The 20,577-nt window shown below is 48.5% G+C and overlaps 1 long non-coding RNA gene across 1 annotated transcript in view; it reads left to right on the forward strand.

Annotated features, from left to right (window-relative positions):
* The window catches only part of LOC149912169 (uncharacterized), a 125,359-nt gene that overhangs the window by 103,799 nt on the left and 983 nt on the right, over positions 1 to 20,577 (forward strand). The gene's annotated exons all lie outside the window — the stretch shown is intronic.

The raw sequence follows: 20,577 nt of genomic DNA on the forward strand, positions 1-20,577 counted from the left end.
AGGCTGGTGTTTGCCATGGGCAGGGAAACACATCTGGTTTTCATTTTCTCTTTCTCTTTGAGTGCCAGATAAGGAGCAGAGTGTGCCCTCACCTTGGACCCATCCTGCCCTCTTCTGCTGAGATGGAGAATTGTTCCAGCTTCTAGAAGGACATCAGTACAAGGATGTGTAATGAAAATAAGTCCAGGCTGGTTGTCCTTGTGGGCATCAGCTGCTGGCATCTGGACTTCTGCTGCCATGAGCATGGCACAGCAGGTAAAAGATTGCGTTTCCTTGTGTGACACAGGAGTTCTTGATTGAAAGCTAGAGGGATGCAATAGAAAGAGCTGCAACCTCAGCCAGACATGGCAAAGGTGAGTGGGATGTTGTTTCAATTAGTGCTGATGTCAGGAAGGACTGTAAGGATGGAAAGGCTGGTGTTTGCCATGGGCAGGGAAACACATCTGGTTTTCATCTTCTCTTTGTGTGCCAGAAAAAGAGGAGAGTGTGCCTGCTACTTGGACCCCTCCTGCCCTCTTCTGCTGAGATGGAGAAATGTTCCAGCTTGTAGAAGGACATCAGGACAAAGATATGTAATGAAAATAAGTCCAGGCTGGCTGTCCTTGTGGGCATCAGCTGCTGGCATCTGCATTGCTGCTGCCATGAGCATGGCAAAGCAGGTAAAAGGTTGCTTTTCCTTGTGTGACACAGGAGCTCTTGACTTGAAAGCTAGAGGGATGCAATAGAAAGAGCTGCAACCTCTGCCAGACATGGCAAAGGTGAGTGGGATGTTGTTTCAATTAGTGCAGATGTCAGGAAGGACTGTAAGGATGGAGAGGCTGGTGTTTGCCATGGGCAGGGAAACACATCAGGTTTTCATTTTCTCTTTCTCTTTGAGTGCCAGATAAAGAGCAGAGTGTGCCCTCACCTTGGAACTCTCATGCGCTCTGATGCTGAGATGGAGAAATGTTCCAGCTTCTAGAAGGACATCAGGACAAAGATATGTAATGTAAATAAGTCCAGGCTGGCTGTCCTTGTGGGCATCAGCTGCTGGCATCTGCATTGCTGCTGCCATGAGCATGGCACAGCAGGTAAAAGATTGCTTTTCCTTGTGTGACACAAGAGCTCTTGACTTAAAAGCTAGAGGGATGCAATAGAAAGAGCTGCAACCTCTGCCAGACATGGCAAAGGTGAGTGGGATGTTGTTTCAATTATTGCTGATGATTGCAGGAAGGACTGTAAGGATGGAAAGGCTGGTGTTTGCCATGGGGAGGGAAACACATCTGGTTTTCATTTTCTCTTTGAGTGCCAGATAAAGAGGAGAGTGTGCCCTAACCTTGGACCCCTCCTGCCCTCTGCTGCTGAGATGGAGAAATGTTCCAGCTTGTAGAAGGACATCAGGACAAGGATATGTGATGAAAATAAGTCCAGGCTGGCTGTCCTTGTGGGCATCAGCTGCTGGCATCTGCATTGCTGCTGCCATGAGCATGGCACAGCAGGTAAGAGATTGCTTTTTCTTGTGTGACACAGGAGCTCTTGACTTGAAAGCTAAAGGGATGCAATAGAAAGAGCTGCAACCTCTGCCAGACATGGCATACTTCAGTGGGATGTTGTTTCAGTTGCTGCTGATGTCAGGAAGGACTGTAAGGATGGAAAGGCTGGTGTTTGCCATGGGCAGGGAAACACATCTGGTTTTCATCTTGTTTTTGTGTGCCAGAAAAAGAGGAGAGTGTGCCCTAACCTTGGACCCCTCCTGCCCTCTGCTGCTGAGATGGAGAAATGTTCCAGCTTGTAGAAGGACATCAGGACAAAGATATGTAATGAAAATAAGTCCAGGCTGGCTGTCCTTGTGGGCATCAGCTGCTGGCATCTGCATGGCTGCTGCCATGAGCATGGCACAGCAGGTAAGAGATTGCTTTTCCTTGTGTGACACAGGAGCTCTTGACTTGAAAGCTAGAGCGATGCAATAGAAAGAGCTGCAACCTCTGCCAGACATGGCAAAGGTGAGTGGGATGTTGTTTCAGTTGCTGCTGATGTCAGGAAGGACTGTAAGGATGGAAAGGCTGGTGTTTGCCATGGGCAGGGAAACACATCTGGTTTTCATTTTCTCTTTCTCTTTGAGTGCCAGATAAACAGGGGAGAGTGTGCCCTAACCTTGGACCCCTCCTGCCCTCTGCTGCTGAGATGGAGAAATGTTCCAGCTTGTAGAAGGACGTCAAGACAAAGATATGTAATGAAAATAAGTCCAGGCTGGCTGTCCTTGTGGGCATCAGCTGCTGGCATCTGCATTGCTGCTGCCATGAGCATGGCACAGCAGGTAAAAGATTGCTTTTCCTTGTGTGATACAGGAGCTCTTGAGTTGAAAGCTAGAGGGATGCAATAGAAAGAGCTGCAACCTCTGGCAGAAATGGCAAAGGTGAGTGGGATGTTGTTTCAGTTGCTGCTGATGTCAAGATGGACTGTGAGGATGGAAAGGCTGGTGTTTGCCATGGGCAGGGAAACACATCTGGTTTTCATCTTCTCTTTGTGTGCCAGAAAAAGAGGAGAGTGTGCCCTAACCTTGGACCCCTCCTGCCCTCTGCTGCTGAGATGGAGAAATGTTCCAGCTTGTAGAAGGACATCAGGACAAAGATATGTAATGAAAATAAGTCCAGGCTGGCTGTCCTTGTGGGCATCAGCTGCTGGCATCTGCTTTGCTGCTGCCATGAGCATGGCACAGCAGGTAAGAGATTGCTTTTCCTTGTGTGACACAGGAGCTCTTGACTTTAAAGCTAGAGGGATGCAATAGAAAGAGCTGCAACCTCTGCCAGACATGGCAAAGGTGAGTGGGATGTTGTTTCAGTTGCTGCTGATGTCAGGAAGGACTGTAAGGATGGAAAGGCTGGTGTTTGCCATGGGCAGGGAAACACATCTGGTTTTCATCTTCTCTTTCTCTTTGAGTGCCATATTAACAGGGGAGAGTGTGCCCTCACCTTGGATATCTCCTGCCCTCTTCTGCTGAGAGGGAGAAATGTTCCAGCTTGTAGAAGGACATCAGGACAAAGATATGTAATGAAAATAAGTCCAGGCTGGCTGTCCTTGTGGGCATCAGCTGCTGGCATCTACATTGCTGCTGCCATGAGCATGGCACAGCAGGTAAAAGATTGCTTTTCCTTGTGTGACACAGGAGCTCTTGACTTGAAAGCTAGAGGGATGCAATAGAAAGAGCTGCAACCTCTGCCAGACATGGCAAAGGTGAGTGGGATGTTGTTTCCATTGCTCCTGATGTCAGGAAGGACTGTGAGGATGGAAAGTCTGGTGTTTGCCATGGGCAGGGAAACACATCTGGTTTTCATCTTCTCTTTGTGTGCCAGAAAAAGAGGAGAGTGTGCCTGCTACTTGGACCCCTCCTGCCCTCTTCTGCTGAGATGGCGAAATGTTCCAGCTTGTAGAAGGACATCAGGACAAAGATATGTAATGAAAATAAGTCCAGGCTGGCTGTCCTTGTGGGCATCAGCTGCTGGCATCTGCACTGCTGCTGCCATGAGCATGGCAAAGCAGGTAAAAGATTGCTTTTCCTTGTGTGACAGAGGAGCTCTTGACTTGAAAGCTAGAGGGATGCAATAGAAAGAGCTGCAACCTCTGCCAGACATGGCAAAGGTGAGTGGGATGTTGTTTCAATTAGTGCTGATGTCAGGAAGGACTGTAAGGATGGAAAGGCTGGTGTTTGCCATGGGCAGGGAAACACATCTGGTTTTCATTTTCTCTTTCTCTTTGAGTGCCAGATAAAGAGCAGAGTGTGCCCTCACCTTGGACCCCTCCTGCCCACTTCTGCTGAGATGGAGAAATGTTCCAGCTTGTAGAAGGACATCAGGACAAAGATATGTAATGAAAATAAGTCCAGGCTGGCTGTCCTTGTGGGCATCAGCTGCTGGCATCTGCTTTGCTGCTGCCATGAGCATGGCACAGCAGGTAAGAGATTGCTTTTCCTTGTGTGACACAGGAGCTCTTGACTGTAAAGCTAGAGGGATGCAATAGAAAGAGCTGCAACCTCTGCCAGACATGGCAAACTTCAGTGGGATGTTGTATCACAGAATCACAGAATCACAGAATCGTAGGGGTTGGAAGGGACCTCCAGAGATCATCGAGTCCAACCCCCCTGCCAATCAGGATCCCTACACCAGGTCGCACAGGTAGGCGTCCAGGCGGGTCTTGAATATCTCCAGAGAAGGAGACTCCACAACCTCCCTGGGCAGCCTGTTCCAGTGCTCCGTCACCCTCACCGTAAAGAAGTTCTTGCGCACATTGGTGCGGAACTTCCTATGCTCCAGCTTCTGGCCATTTCCCCTTGTCCTGTCTCTGCACACTGCTGAAAAGAGTCTGGCCTCGCCACTTTGCCCCCCACACCTTAGATATTTATAGACCTGGATCAGGTCCCCTCTCAGTCTTCTCTTCTCAAGGCTAAACAGACCCAGCTCACTTAGCCTTTCCTCATAGGGGAGATGCTCCAGGCCCTTCACCATCTTTGTGGCTCTCCGCTGGACTCTTTCCAAGAGATCCCTGTCTTTTTTGTACTGGGGAGCCCAGAACTGGACACAGTACTCCAGATGAGGCCTTACCAGGGCAGAGTAGAGGGGGAGGATCACCTCCCTCGACCTGCTGGCCACGCTCCTTTTAATGCACCCCAGAATGCCATTGGCCTTTTTGGCCACAAGGGCACACTGCTGGCTCATGGCCAACCTGTCGTCCACCAGGACACCCAGGTCCCTCTCCACAGAGCTCCTCTCCAGCAGGTCATCCCCCAACCTGTACCGGTGCATGGAATTATTCCTCCCTAGGTGCAAGACTCTACACTTGCTTTTGTTAAACCTCATCTGGTTCCTTACTGCCCAGCTCTCCAGCCTGTCCAGGTCTCGCTGAATGGCAGCACAGCCTTCGGGCGTGTCAGCCAATCCTCCCAACTTCGTATCATCAGCAAACTTGCTGAGGGTGGCCACTACCCCCTCATCAAGGTCATTGATGAAGATGTTGAACAGGACCGGTCCCAGCACCGACCCCTGGGGAACACCGCTGGTTACAGGTCTCCAACCAGACTCTGCACCGCCAATGACAACCCTCTGTGCTCTGCCAGTCAGCCAGTTCTCAACCCACCTCACTGTCCACTCATCTATCCCGCACTTCCTCAGCTTCGTTATAAGGATGTCGTGGGAGACAGTGTCAAATGCCTTGCTGAAATCAAGGTAGACTACATCCACTGCTCTCCCCCCATCCACCCAGCCAGTGACAACATCATAGAAGGCTACCAGGTTGGTCAAGCACGACCTCCCCCTGGTGAACCCGTGCTGACTACTCCTGATAACCTCCTTTTCTTCCAGTTGTCTGGAGATGGCATCCAGCACAATCTGTTCCATCACCTTTCCAGGGACAGAGGTGAGGCTGACTGGCCTGTAATTACCTGGATCTTCCTTCTTGCCCTTTTTGAAGACCGGAGTGACATTGGCTATCCTCCAGTCTTCAGGCACCTCCCCCATTCTCCAAGACCTCTCAAAGATGATAGAGAGCGGTTCAGCAATCACCTCTGCCAGCTCCCTCAGCACCCGTGGATGCACCCCATCGGGTCCCATGGATTTATGAACATTGGTGTTGCCTAGGCGCTCTCGGACCGCCTCTTCCCTGACTAAAGGGAAGTCTTCCATTCCCCAGACCTTCTCACTAACCACCAGGGCCTGGGATTCCCGAGGGGGAGCTTTTTCACTGAAGACAGAAGCAAAGAAGGCGTTCAGTATCTCCGCCTTCTCAGCATCCCCCGTTACCAGAACACCCCCCTCACTTAGTAGGGGACCTACATTCTCCCTAGTCTTCCTTTTACTGTTAACATACTTAAAAAAACCTTTTTTATTATCCTTTACCACCTTTGCTAGATTCAATTCCAGGTGGGCTTTAGCCTTCCTCGTCGCATCCCTGCAGGCCCTGACAACATTTCTATATTCTTCCCGAGTGGTCAGACCCTTTTTCCACATTTCATGGACCTTCTTTTTCCCTTTGAGTTTGTGCATGAGCTCCTTGCTCATCCACACAGGTCTCCTGCCACCCTTTCCTGATTTCTTGCTCACAGGGACGCACCGATCCTGGGCTTGGAAGAAGAGCTGTTTAAATGCCAACCAGCTCTCACAGGCCCCCTTACCTTCTAACACCCTAGCCCACGGGATAGCTCCAAGTAGGTCCCGGAAGAGATCAAAGTTGGCTCTCCTAAAGTCCAGGGTAGCAATCCTACTTTTTGCTTTGCTCCTTCCACTCAAGATCTTGAACTCCACCATCTCGTGGTCACTACAACCCAAGCTACCCCCAACTTTTACTTCCTTAACAAACCCGTCCTTATTTGTGAGAATAAGGTCCAGTAACACCCCTCCCCTCGTTGGTTCCTCCACCATCTGCATCAGAAAGTTGTCTTCGACACATTGCAGGAACCGTCTGGACTGCGCATGCCTGGCCACGTTGCTTTTCCAGCAAATATCTGGATAATTGAAGTCCCCCATAAGCACCAGCGCCTGGGATTGCGACGCTACTTTCAGTTGCTTGTGGAAGGCCTCGTCAACCTCCTCCTCCTGATCAGGGGGCCTGTAGTACACACCCACAACGGTGTCACCCATACCAGCCTGCCCCTTGATTCTCACCCACAAGCTCTCCACTGCTACATCACCCTCCCCCAGGTGGAGTTCAATACATTCTAGCTGCTCTCTCACATAAAGAGCAACTCCACCACCCCGCCTCGCCAGCCGATCTTTCCTAAAAAGCACATAGCCCTCCATGACAACATTCCAGTCATGCGAGCTGTCCCACCACGTCTCCGTGATCGCAATGAGATCATGGCCTTGCGACCGCACACAGATCTCCAACTCTTCCTGTTTATTTCCCATGCTGCGCGCATTAGTGTATAGACACTTTAGGGAAGCAGCACCCCCCTGCCTCTCTCCATCCCTTTGAACTCCACCCTTTTCACCCATCGAACTCCATTTTGAGCCATGAACTACCCGCTCAACCCCAGTGGCCCTCATTCTGTCCCCTTCCCCCTTCATACCTAGTTTAAACACCTTTCAATGAGCCCTGCCAGTTCCTGGGCTAGGATCCTCTTACCCCTTGGAGACAGGCTACTTCCATCCGCAGCCATCATGCCAGGCGCAGAGTAAATTGCCCCGTGGTCAAAAAAACCGAAGTTCCTGTGCTTGCACCAACTTCTTAGCCATTTATTTATGAGGCGGGTTTTTTGGATGCTCTCGGTATCCTTCCCTGCCACTGAAGGTAGGGAAGAAAAAACCACCTGCACACCCGTTCCTTCAACTACCCGCCCCAGTCCCCTGAAGTCTTCCTTGATAGACCTCAGGCTTCTCTCAGCGACTTCATCGCTGCCAGCCTGAACTATCAATAATGGGTAATAATCAGAAGGGCCAATCAGACCAGGAAGTTTCCTAGCAATATCCCTGACCCTTGCCCCAGGGAGGCAGCACACCTCCCTACGGGTAGGGTCAGGCCGACATATAGGGCCTTCCGTTCCTCTCAGCAGGGAGTCACCTATGACAACCACCCTTCTGTCCTTCCGGGCGGAGGCAGTCTTGAGGCGTGGGGTCGACCGCTTCGCCCGAGGCAACCTTACAGGTGGACCTCCCTCCACCCCCTCACTCACCTCTCCCTCGAGATTCAGGGCCTCAAACCTATTTTGCAGAGGCACCTGGGGAGCCGAGGATGGTCGGGATGGAGGACGCCCACTTCGCCGAGCTGGTATCCTTTTCCACTCCTCCTCCTCCCTTAGATTGCCTTGCTCTGCTCTCAAATTGCCTTGCACTGCAGCAGGAACACAGTCTACCTGCCGGTTCCCCTCTACTACCTGTTTGCAAGGCGGCAGGGAGTGACACGCTCCACGCAGAGCCTCAGCTGTGTGCCAAGATCTCGGGGCTGATAGGGACTGGCACCACCAATCAATCTCCCTCTCACATTCCTTTATGGTCCTTAGCCTCTCCACCTCCTCCTTCAGGTTGACCACAAGGCAAAGTAAGTCCTTTAGCTGGTCACATCTTACACAAGTGCTGCCTCCATCGCCTGGCACTGCAAGGGCCAGGCTCTGGCACTCATCACAGCCAGTGACCTGCACACTAGCATGTTGTTTTGGGACCTCAGTCTGCACCTCTGCATTCTTCTTGGCAGTCTTTCTTTTACATGTGCAGGGGGCCTCTGTCTGGGTCCCCACATTATTTTTAGAGACAGTAGCCTTCCGCCGGGGTGGAGCCATGGAGAACCTGAAGACTAATTAGCACAACTAGAATAGCCTTAACAGGGCGTGACCGATAAGCCCCACCCTGCTGCTGATAGTGCTGGCTCTGCCCTCGCCCCCTTACCAGGTCGTTAATGGGTGACCCCGCACCTGCCACTTACCTCACAGTGATAACGCCTCTCCTCTCCGCCCTGGTGGGGAAGTCAAGAGCTCCTGTGTCACACAAGGAAAAGCAATCTTTTACCTGCTGTGCCATGCTCATGGCAGCAGCAATGCAGATGCCAGCAGCTGATGCCCACAAGGACAGCCAGCCTGGACTTATTTTCATTACATATCCTTGTCCTGATGTCCTTCTACAGGCTGGAATATTTCTCCCTCTGAGCAGCAGAGGGCAGGATGGGTCCAAGGCGAGGGCACACTCTGCTCTTTATCTGGCACACAAAGAGAAAGAGAAAATGAAAACCAGATGTGTTTCCCTGCCCATGGCAAACACCAGCCTTTCCATCCTTACAGTCCTTCCTGACATCTGCACTAATTGAAACAACATCCCACTCACCTTTGCCATGTCTGGCAGAGGTTGCAGCTCTTTCTATTGCATCCCTCTAGCTTTCAAGTCAAGAGCTCCTGTGTCACACAAGGAAAAGCAATCTTTTACCTGCTGTGCCATGCTCATGGCAGCAGCAATGCAGATGCCAGCAGCTGATGCCCACAAGGACAGCCAGCCTGGACTTATTTTCATTACATATCCTTATCCTGATGTCCTTCTACAGGCTGGAATATTTCTCCCTCTGAGCAGCAGAGGGCAGGATGGGTCCAAGGCGAGGGCACACTCTGCTCTTTATCTGGCACACAAAGAGAAAGAGAAAATGAAAACCAGATGTGTTTCCCTGCCCATGGCAAACACCAGACTTTCCATCCTTACAGTCCTTCCTGACATCAGCAGCAACTGAAACAACATCCCACTCACCTTTGCCATGTCTGGCAGAGGTTGCAGCTCTTTCTATTGCATCCCTCTAGCTTTCAAGTCAAGAGCTCCTGTGTCACACAAGGAAAAGCAATCTTTTACCTGCTGTGCCATGCTCATGGCAGCAGCAATGCAGATGCCAGCAGCTGATGCCCACAAGGACAGCCAGCCTGGACTTATTTTCATTACATATCCTTGTCCTGATGTCCTTCTACAAGCTGGAACATTTCTCCATCTCAGCAGAAGAGGGCAGGATGGGTCCAAGGTGAGGGCACACTCTGCTCTTTATCTGGCACTCAAAGAGAAAGAGAAAATGAAAACCAGATGTGTTTCCCTCCCCATGGCAAACACCAGCCTTTCCATCCTTACAGTCCTTCCTGACATCAGCACTAACTCAAACAACATCCCACTCACCTTTGCCATGTCTGGCAGAGGTTGCAGCTCTTTCTATTGCATCCCTCTAGCTTTCAAGTCAAGAGCTCCTATGTCACACAAGGAAAAGCAATCTTTTACCTGCTGTGCCATGCCCATGGCAGCAGCAATGCAGATGCCAGCAGCTGATGCCCACAAGGACAGCCAGCCTGGACTTATTTTCATTACATATCCTTGTCCTGATGTCCTTCTACAAGCTGGAACATTTCTCCATCTCAGCAGAAGAGGGCAGGAGAGTTCCAAGGTGAGGGCACACTCTCCTCTTTTTTCTGGCACACAAACACAAAGAGAAGATGAAAACAAGATGTGTTTCCCAGCCCATGGCAAACACCAGCCTTTCCATCCTTACAGTCCTTCCTGACATCAGCAGCAACTGAAACAACATCCCACTCACCTTTGCCATGTCTGGCAGAGGTTGCAGCTCTTTCTATTGCATCCCTCTAGCTTTCAAGTCAAGAGCTCCTGTGTCACACAAGGAAAAGCAATATTTTACCTGCTGTGCCATGCTCATGGCAGCAGCAATGCAGATGCCAGCAGCTGATGCCCACAAGGACAGCCAGCCTGGACTTATTTTCATTACATATCCTTATCCTGATGTCCTTCTACAGGCTGGAATATTTCTCCCTCTGAGCAGCAGAGGGCAGGATGGGTCCAAGGCGAGGGCACACTCTGCTCTTTATCTGGCACACAAAGAGAAAGAGAAAATGAAAACCAGATGTGTTTCCCTGCCCATGGCAAACACCAGACTTTCCATCCTTACAGTCCTTCCTGACATCAGCAGCAACTGAAACAACATCCCACTCACCTTTGCCATGTCTGGCAGAGGTTGCAGCTCTTTCTATTGCATCCCTCTAGCTTTCAAGTCAAGAGCTCCTGTGTCACACAAGGAAAAGCAATCTTTTACCTGCTGTGCCATGCTCATGGCAGCAGCAATGCAGATGCCAGCAGCTGATGCCCACAAGGACAGCCAGCCTGGACTTATTTTCATTACATATCCTTGTCCTGATGTCCTTCTACAAGCTGGAACATTTCTCCATCTCAGCAGAAGAGGGCAGGATGGGTCCAAGGTGAGGGCACACTCTGCTCTTTATCTGGCACTCAAAGAGAAAGAGAAAATGAAAACCAGATGTGTTTCCCTCCCCATGGCAAACACCAGCCTTTCCATCCTTACAGTCCTTCCTGACATCAGCACTAACTCAAACAACATCCCACTCACCTTTGCCATGTCTGGCAGAGGTTGCAGCTCTTTCTATTGCATCCCTCTAGCTTTCAAGTCAAGAGCTCCTATGTCACACAAGGAAAAGCAATCTTTTACCTGCTGTGCCATGCCCATGGCAGCAGCAATGCAGATGCCAGCAGCTGATGCCCACAAGGACAGCCAGCCTGGACTTATTTTCATTACATATCCTTGTCCTGATGTCCTTCTACAAGCTGGAACATTTCTCCATCTCAGCAGAAGAGGGCAGGAGAGTTCCAAGGTGAGGGCACACTCTCCTCTTTTTTCTGGCACACAAACACAAAGAGAAGATGAAAACAAGATGTGTTTCCCAGCCCATGGCAAACACCAGCCTTTCCATCCTTACAGTCCTTCCTGACATCAGCAGCAACTGAAACAACATCCCACTCACCTTTGCCATGTCTGGCAGAGGTTGCAGCTCTTTCTATTGCATCCCTCTAGCTTTCAAGTCAAGAGCTCCTGTGTCACACAAGGAAAAGCAATATTTTACCTGCTGTGCCATGCTCATGGCAGCAGCAATGCAGATGCCAGCAGCTGATGCCCACAAGGACAGCCAGCCTGGACTTATTTTCATTACATATCCTTATCCTGATGTCCTTCTACAGGCTGGAATATTTCTCCCTCTGAGCAGCAGAGGGCAGGATGGGTCCAAGGCGAGGGCACACTCTGCTCTTTATCTGGCACACAAAGAGAAAGAGAAAATGAAAACCAGATGTGTTTCCCTGCCCATGGCAAACACCAGACTTTCCATCCTTACAGTCCTTCCTGACATCAGCAGCAACTGAAACAACATCCCACTCACCTTTGCCATGTCTGGCAGAGGTTGCAGCTCTTTCTATTGCATCCCTCTAGCTTTCAAGTCAAGAGCTCCTGTGTCACACAAGGAAAAGCAATCTTTTACCTGCTGTGCCATGCTCATGGCAGCAGCAATGCAGATGCCAGCAGCTGATGCCCACAAGGACAGCCAGCCTGGACTTATTTTCATTACATATCCTTGTCCTGATGTCCTTCTACAAGCTGGAACATTTCTCCATCTCAGCAGAAGAGGGCAGGATGGGTCCAAGGTGAGGGCACACTCTGCTCTTTATCTGGCACTCAAAGAGAAAGAGAAAATGAAAACCAGATGTGTTTCCCTCCCCATGGCAAACACCAGCCTTTCCATCCTTACAGTCCTTCCTGACATCAGCACTAACTCAAACAACATCCCACTCACCTTTGCCATGTCTGGCAGAGGTTGCAGCTCTTTCTATTGCATCCCTCTAGCTTTCAAGTCAAGAGCTCCTATGTCACACAAGGAAAAGCAATCTTTTACCTGCTGTGCCATGCTCATGGCAGCAGCAATGCAGATGCCAGCAGCTGATGCCCACAAGGACAGCCAGCCTGGACTTATTTTCATTACATATCCTTGTCCTGATGTCCTTCTAGAATCTGGGACATTTCTCACTCTGAGCAGCAGAGGGCAGGAGAGTTAGAAGTTGCAGGCACACTCTCCTCTTTTTCTGCCACACAAAGAGAAAATGAAAACCAGATGTGTTTCCCTGCCCATTGCAAACACCAGACTTTGCATCCTTACAGTCCTTCCTGACATCCGCAGCAACTGAAACAACATCCCACTCACCTTTGCCATGTCTGGCAGAGGTTGCAGCTCTTTCTATTGCATCCCTCTAGCTTTCAAGTCAAGAGCTCCTGTGTCACACAAGGAAAAGCAATCTCTTACCTGCTGTGCCATGCTCATGGCAGCAGCAATGCAGATGCCAGCAGCTGATGCCCACAAGGACAGCCAGCCTGGACTTATTTTCATTACATATCTTTGTCCTGATGTCCTTCTAGAAGGTGGGACATTTCTCACTCTGAGCAGCAGAGGGCAGGAGAGTTAGAAGTTGCAGGCACACTCTCCTCTTTTTCTGCCACACAAAGAGAAAATGAAAACCAGATGTGTTTCCCTGCCCATTGCAAACACCAGACTTTGCATCCTTACAGTCCTTCCTGACATCAACAGCAACTGAAACAACATCCCACTCACCTTTGCCATGTCTGGCAGAGGTTGCAGCTCTTTCTATTGCATCCCTCTAGCTTTCAAGTCAAGAGCTCCTGTGTCACACAAGGAAAAGCAATCTTTTACCTGCTGTGCCATGCTCATGGCAGCAGCAATGCAGATGCCAGCAGCTGATGCCCACAAGGACAGCCAGCCTGGACTTATTTTCATTACATATCTTTGTCCTGATGTCCTTTTCGAAGATTGGACATTTCACCCTCTGAGCAGCAGAGGGCAGGATGGGTCCAAGGTTAGGGCACACTCTCCCCTGTTTATCTGGCACTCAAAGAGAAAGAGAAAATGAAAACCAGATGTGTTTCCCTGCCCATGACAAACACCAGACTTTCGATCCTTACAGTCCTCCTGACATCAACAGCAACTGAAACAACATCCCACTCACCTTTGCCATGTCTGGCAGAGGTTGCAGCTCTTTCTATTGCATCCCTCTAGCTTTCAAGTCAAGAGCTCCTGTGTCACACAAGGAAAAGCAATCTTTTACCTGCTGTGCCATGCTCATGGCAGCAGCAATGCAGATGCCAGCAGCTGATGCCCACAAGGACAGCCAGCCTGGACTTATTTACATTACATATCTTTGTCCTGATGTCCTTCTAGAAGCTTGGACATTTCTCCCTCTGAGCAGCAGAGAGCTGGATGGGTCCAAGGCGAGGGCACACTCTGCTCTTTATCCGGCACTCAAAGAGAAATAGAAAATGAAAATAAGATGTGTTTCCCAGCCCATGGCAAACACCAGACTTTCCATCCTTACAATCTTCCTGACTTCAGGAATAATTGAAACAACATCCCACTCACCTTTGCCACGTCTGGCAGAGGTTGCAGCTCTTTCTACTGCATCCCTCTAGCTTTCAAGACAAGAGCTCCTGTGTCACACAAGGAAAAGCAATCTTTTACCTGCTGTGCCATGCTCATGGCAGCAGAAGTCCAGATGCCAGCAGCTGATGCCCACAAGGACAGCCAGCCTGGACTTATTTTCATTACATACCTTTGTCCTGATGTCCTTCTAGAAGCTTGGACATTTCTCCATCTCAGCAGAAGAGGGCAGGAGGGGTCCAAGGTGAGGGCAAGCTCTGCTCTTTATCTGGCATTCAAAGAGAAAGAGAAAATGAAAACAAGATGTGTTTCCCAGCCCATGACAAACACCAGCCTTTCCATCCTTACAGTCCTTCCTGACATCAGCACTAACTGAAACAACATCCCACTCACCTTTGCCATGTCTGGCAGAGGTTGCAGCTCTTTCTATTGCATCCCTCTAGCTTTCAAGTCAAGAGCTCCTGTGTCACACAAGGAAAAGCAACCTTTTACCTGCTTTGCCATGCTCATGGCAGCAGCAATGCAGATGCCAGCAGCTGATGCCCACAAGGAAAGCCAGCCTGGACTTATTTACATTACATATCTTTGCCCTGATGTCCTTCTACAAGCTGGAACATTTCTCCATCTCAGCAGAAGAGGGCAGGATGGTTCCAACGTGAGGGCACACTCTCCCCTGTTTATCTGGCACTCGAAGAGAAAGAGAAAATGAAAACCAAATGTGTTTCCCTGCCCATGGCAAACACCAGCCTTTCCATCCTTACAGTCCTTCCTGCCATCAGCACTAATTGAAACAACATCCCACTCACCTTTGCCTAATCTGGCAGGGAGGTGATGCTCTTTCTAATATACCCCTCTTGCTTTGAATTCACCAGTGCTTGTGTCACACAAGGAAATGCAACATTCCTGCTGTTCTGCCATTCCCATAGCAACAACTATGCAGATGCGAGCAGCTGATGCCCACAAGGACAGCCAACCTGGACTTATTTTCATTACATATCTTTGTCCTGTAGTCCCTCTAGAAGGTTGAACGCTTCTCCATCTCTGCTGCAATGGTCAAAAAGGGTCCAAGTTTAGGGCACACTCTCCTCATGGCCTCTTCCACTCAAAGACAAAGGGAACATGAAAACCAGAAGTTTTTCTTTGCCCATGGCAGACACTAGCCTTTCCATCCTGACAGTCCTTCCTACAATCACCTGGAATTGAAACAATATCCCCCACATCTCTTTTTTGAACTTATTCATGCATGAATAATAATAATGAGAATTTTTCTGTAAATCTTATTTCTGCATGGAAACGATCTGATAACCGGAGCTTTTTTCTCTAAAACAATCCAGGAAATTTGCATTGCTTATCTATGTACGCAAAATGTTTTTGCCATTCATCTCAAATATCAATACATCTGGCAAAATAAGATAGAAAAAGTATTTACAGACATTTTTGGACATAGATTACTTCTGGTCAAGTGGGAAAGAATCCCTAAGCTGCAATCATGAAATACTTTTATCACTTTCTCTGATTTAGCCAGTGTTACTAAAAGGGAAATAAGACACAGGCTTTTTAAAGCAGCTGCCAATTTAAGAATGATAATAAGTTTTATTATTCTTGGCTAAGATCAAAGTCCCCCATTTCAGGATTATCTCCAGCTCATCAAGTATAATTAACAGTTTTGGATAGCCACATTATTATATAGCAATATTGTCTTCCTGCAAGGAATTTCATTGTTTTGACACGTGCCACAGGTTGTTAATAGATTGCCTGATTACCATTTATTTTTTTTATTGGCTTATGATGACCACAGAAAATTATACAGCAGCACCATAAAAACTTTAAATCCTATCCCATGTATCTGCACTCATACGAAAATCATATTGGAAAGCATTGGTGAAACTAAGATTACAAAATAAAGCAGAGGACAATTTCAGTGAAAGCCTGCAGTTTTACAGCTCTGCCCATTTCAAACCCCTGAAGACATCCACGGGTTTCCTGCTGTGGGACACAGGCACTCACCTGCAGCTCAGCACTGCCTGCTCATGCCTGTGCACACCTTCAGGCTGGAACCAAGGAAATCCTCAGCAAAGACATCAGTACACTTTTGTTATGACGACTTTCATAAAGAAGCATCAAATATTTCTTCACGAGAAATACTGCAAGTCCCTTTGACACTAGCCCTTATTTTAAATGTTTAGATTTATGCTTCATTCAGGCGTGCTGTCACTCCCAAAAAGATTTTTATTCTTTTGCTTTTCATTCTGAGGAACACAGTGATTTCTGCCTTGTTTACTGACTGTAGGCACAGCAATACTCCTGCACCTTCAGGGAAACAGCAAATCCATCTCTTTCACACCCTACTTCTATCAAGCTCATTCACCTTACAAGGTATTTATTGCAAGCAGCTCTTCCAGAAATGGAGATTAACAGAGCCTGCAACCCAGGACACCTCAGTAAGCCAGTACTTTTCATCTCCTGAAGGTGTAGGTAGACACAGAGCTGGAACATCTTTTCCAGAGCTGTGTGATGCTATCTCATCTGTGTTCCCTTACTGTTGACTCAGTGTCACTTCTTATCTAACCTGGTTGCATCCCAGGATTTCTGGTGCCAAAAATAAACTGACAGCTTTCATCACTAGTTAAAAGGAAACTGCAATGGGAAAAGCAATTTTTCTGATTTCTCTGTTGATCAAAGATGCTTCCTGCAAGCCTGATGCGGTAGAAACAATATCAGCTTTAGAATGACAGTCATTAGAGCAGAATCCTTTCACTGATGAAATCCCACAGTCCTGATTCATACAACACTGACACTGGAGGACACAGTAGTTTAGATGAGAGCGCATTAAAAATGACTAAGTTAAGGTCTCAGCAAAGAGTGACAAGTATGAAAAAAAGAGGTTGCAGAAACTGCTTCAGTTTGGCACTCTGGCATAAAGTATGACAACACACAACCTGCCTGTGCAGTTCCAGAAGCAGAAGAAAGCCGTCAACCAAGACTTGTTCTCATCTGCTCTGAAAGTCCACTGGGACAAGGCCACTTTTCTCTGACGTGCTTCCAGAAGTATCACTTCTGAGCACTGTGCCAGGGAGTTACAAGATACTGTTTGTGTGTACAGAGGAGAAAAAGACGTCTGTCTGGAAACAGACTTGGTGAAGGAGAAGCAGCATTTTCCAGAGTACTTCAGAAAGAACTGAGCACTGCCCCAAGAGCTTCAGAGCGGCAGGCTGTCACAGTGTGCCAACCAGCTCAGCTGTGAGTTGGCACTGAAGCTGCACCACAGGGAGAACAAAGCCCCCTGTGCACCCTTGGAGAGCCAAGGGTTGGAGATTCATGAACCTTGAGCTCCTTTCCAACCCGGGCCATGCTGTGATTCTGGGATTCTCACCTTTGCCTCATCTGGCAGAGGGAGGCAGCTCTTTCTCTTGTCTCCCTATGGCTGTCAGGTCACCAGGGCCAGTGTCACACAGGGAACTGCAAACACTGTGTGTGCTGTGCCCTGCCCATGGCAGCACAGAGGCAGCTGCCAGCAGCTGATGCCCACAAGGACAGCCAGCCTGGACTTCCTTTGATTCCTTCCCTTTGGATCAGCGTCCTTCAGGAAGGCGGAACATCTCTCCAGCTGAGCAGCAGAGGACAGCAGGGCTTCGTTGTCTGGGCATGTTCTCTTCTGGCCCTCTGGCCCTCACAGACACAGGAGGAGGACACAGAGGCTGCTGTCACACAGCCAGCCCTGCCTCTCAGGTCAGCTCTCAGGCCATCCTCTCTCCCCTCAGCAGCAGCTCACTGTTCTGCACTCCTCTGGCCTGGGCTGGCAGAGGTGTGCAGCAGTTCTGCTGATCTCCCAGTGCTGGCCATGTCTGCAGTGCCTGTGTGAAAGACACAGGAAGCTGCCAGCATTGCACTGCTCTGCTGTGCCCCTGCCATCACCGAGTTTGCTGTCAGCAGCTGCTGCTACACGTCCATTCAGGCACAGGCCTTTCCTTCCTGGCCCTCTTTCCCCCCCTCTCTCCTCTGCTCTCTCTCGTGCTCCCCTTTGGCCTGGGCTGGCTGAGCAGTGCAGGCCTTGTTGTTGCTCCCTGGGCCAACTACGTCACGGTTCCCCGTGACTCTGCCAGCTGCTCTGACACAGCGACTGCGTCCTCAGTGTGGATTCCAGAATGCGACAGACGTCCAGAGAAGACTTCCAGGGCTGATTGGAACATGCTGCCATCAAGAACTGCCATGGCTCAGGCCCCCTGGGAATCTGCTCACAGCGAAAGCTGCTGTCACTCTGTGTGGGCACAGCCTTGTCTGTGTAGGCCTGCTCACACTGCAGCCCCTGTCTGCACCAGAACCGTGCCGATCCACCTTCTCTTGGCCTCCTTGCCTGCATGGAAAAGGGCAGCTTGGGCTGAAGTCCCTCAACTTTCAGATGGCCGAGTGAAGTCTCTGAGCCCTGGTGACCCACGCAGCTCTCCAGCCTGCTGACCTGCTCTGCTGGGGCTGTCTTAAAAGGCAGAGGGCACGTTATCCTCATGTCCCCACATCCATCCCTCTTAGCATACTGATGGCCAGTTCCTAAAAGGACACCTGCACAATCTCTCTGAATGTTAATCAACACTTAGTTGGTCTGTGCACTGCAGAAATTGCACCTAGGTTTTCAGTGGTGATTAGCTATGTGTTTAGTCAGAGGTGCAATGCTTCTAATGGTGAGAGAAAGAAATTCCCAGTTGTCACCAGGTGGAACACACTTCAGACTGGAATCCTCAAGCAGACTGCAGTCAAGCTTTCTTAATTACTCGTTGTTGTTATCAATTCAGACACATCTCTCAATTCCTGCTTGAATGAACATTCTGTAATGAAAGCAGCACTTTTTACTTCCTTTACAAGTTCTTATCTGAATGCTAAATGCAACATCAATTCACTTCTCACTGGGTTGAACGTTTTAAATATTTGGTAAACATAATGGTTCTAATTCTGACATTTAATATGAAAATATTAAAATTCCTTGTAACTACTTTTTTGTTAGAATGCCAGATGCTAAAGGGATGAAGTGGCACAAGAAAGCAAAATGTCTCTGCTGATGGCAGGAAGGACTGTAAGGATGGAAAGGCTGGTGTTTGCCATGGGCAGGGAAACACTGCTGGTTTTCTTGTTCCCTTTGTCTTTGAGTGCCAGAAAAACAGAGGAGAGCGTGCCCTCACCTTGGACCCCTCCTGCCCTCTGCTGCTGAGATGGAGAAATGTCCCACCTCCTACAAGGACATCAGGACAAAGATAAGTAATCAAAGTATTTCCAGGCTGGCTGTACTTGTGGGCATCTGTTGCTGGAAAATTTAATGGCAGTAAACTGCCTAGATAATGACAGAATGAGGGTGACAATAGAATGGTACGTAATCACAGTGCAATGAAAAAAGTATGCAGGGTGCAGGAAGGGAGGTGTGGACATTCTGAGTTGCAACTCTGTATTTGCTCCAGAAAGCTCTATCAGAATGGAAGACTGAAGGAAATACTTTGAGTGTTTTTTTAATGTGACTGGATGAAAGATCCATGTGGCAAATTGAATAACTGAGTGGTAAAGGGACATAGATACCTCACTGTTTCATGGAACCTTTCAATTAAGCATCTGAGCACTGTGTACAGGACTTGGGAATATAAGTATTAGAGGATGATGGAATATCTTTATTTGGAAGGGACCTCGAGGATCATGTATTCCACCTCCTGGTTCCACACCGGACCTCCTATGGGTCAAGCCCTGTGTCTGAGAGCATTGTGCAAATGCTCTTTGGCCTTTGTCAGCTCAGTGCCAAACCACTGCCCTGGGGAGCCAGTGCCAAATTCCATGTATCTAGGTCATCCTACAGAATGATGCCAAGAACAGTTATAGAGATCGACTTACAAACAAAATTCTTGTCTTGAATTAATGGTACACTCACCATTTAAAAAAAAAAAAAAAAGAAAAAAAAAAGGAAATAATAGAGAAAAAAAAAAAAGAAAAAGAAAAAGAAAAAGAAAAAAAGAAGAAAAAAAATGAAAAAAAAAAATCAGAGCCATATTCTTACACTGGCATTTTACAGTATTGTCAGATTTTTGTAATTCTGTTTTGTCATATAAGATTCTCTCATCATGAAATAATGACCAAATTCTCTTTTCAGATCTAAACATACAAATGCTAAAGGCAGCAGTGCTGTTCAAGAGTACACTACCAGCTCAAACACTGCTTTGGCTATAAAACTGAAGGTAGTAAGGAATTTTATCAAGGAGTTTGAAGAAAACATGCAAGTGTAGATTTAAAAGCAACCTGTATTGTTACTTAGAGTTTGATATAGTGTAATCGAATGCACAGTACTTGTAACGTGTGTTTTACAAAATGCTGTGCAATGTAGGCATCTATTAAGATGAATGCTGCAAGTTCTAATATGTCCATGACCTTTTCAAACTGTTCCTTACTCCTACACATCACTACGAGTAGTTCTTCTGTCAGGAAGGATCACATGAGTAATTAACCTGTGACCTTAAGTTTGGAATTAACTGCATACAGTGGAAGTAAGAGCTGTGGGTTATTTTGCTCTTTCAGTGTTGAGCAGCCGAGGTGTTTTGTTTTGGAGGGTGGACAGTGATGGGACAAGTGGGGAATGGCTTTAGACTGAGACGGGGGGTGTTGAGGTTTAGGTTGGATGTGAAGAGGAAGTTTTTCAGCCAGAGGGTGGTGAGGCACTGGAACAGGTTGCCCAGGGAGGCTGTGGATGCCCCATCCCTGCAGGCATCCAAGGCCAGGCTGGATGTGGCTCTGGGCAGCCTGGGCTGCTGGTTGGCAGGTTAGAAAGCCCACAGGACTTTATTGCAGCCCTGGGTGCAGGGGGATCACTGCACCTAGCATGCACACAGAAG

Source organism: Phasianus colchicus, chromosome Z, assembly GCF_987193195.1.
Source record: "Phasianus colchicus chromosome Z, bPhaCol1.hap1.1, whole genome shotgun sequence".
NCBI classification, from domain to species: Eukaryota; Metazoa; Chordata; class Aves; order Galliformes; family Phasianidae; genus Phasianus; species Phasianus colchicus.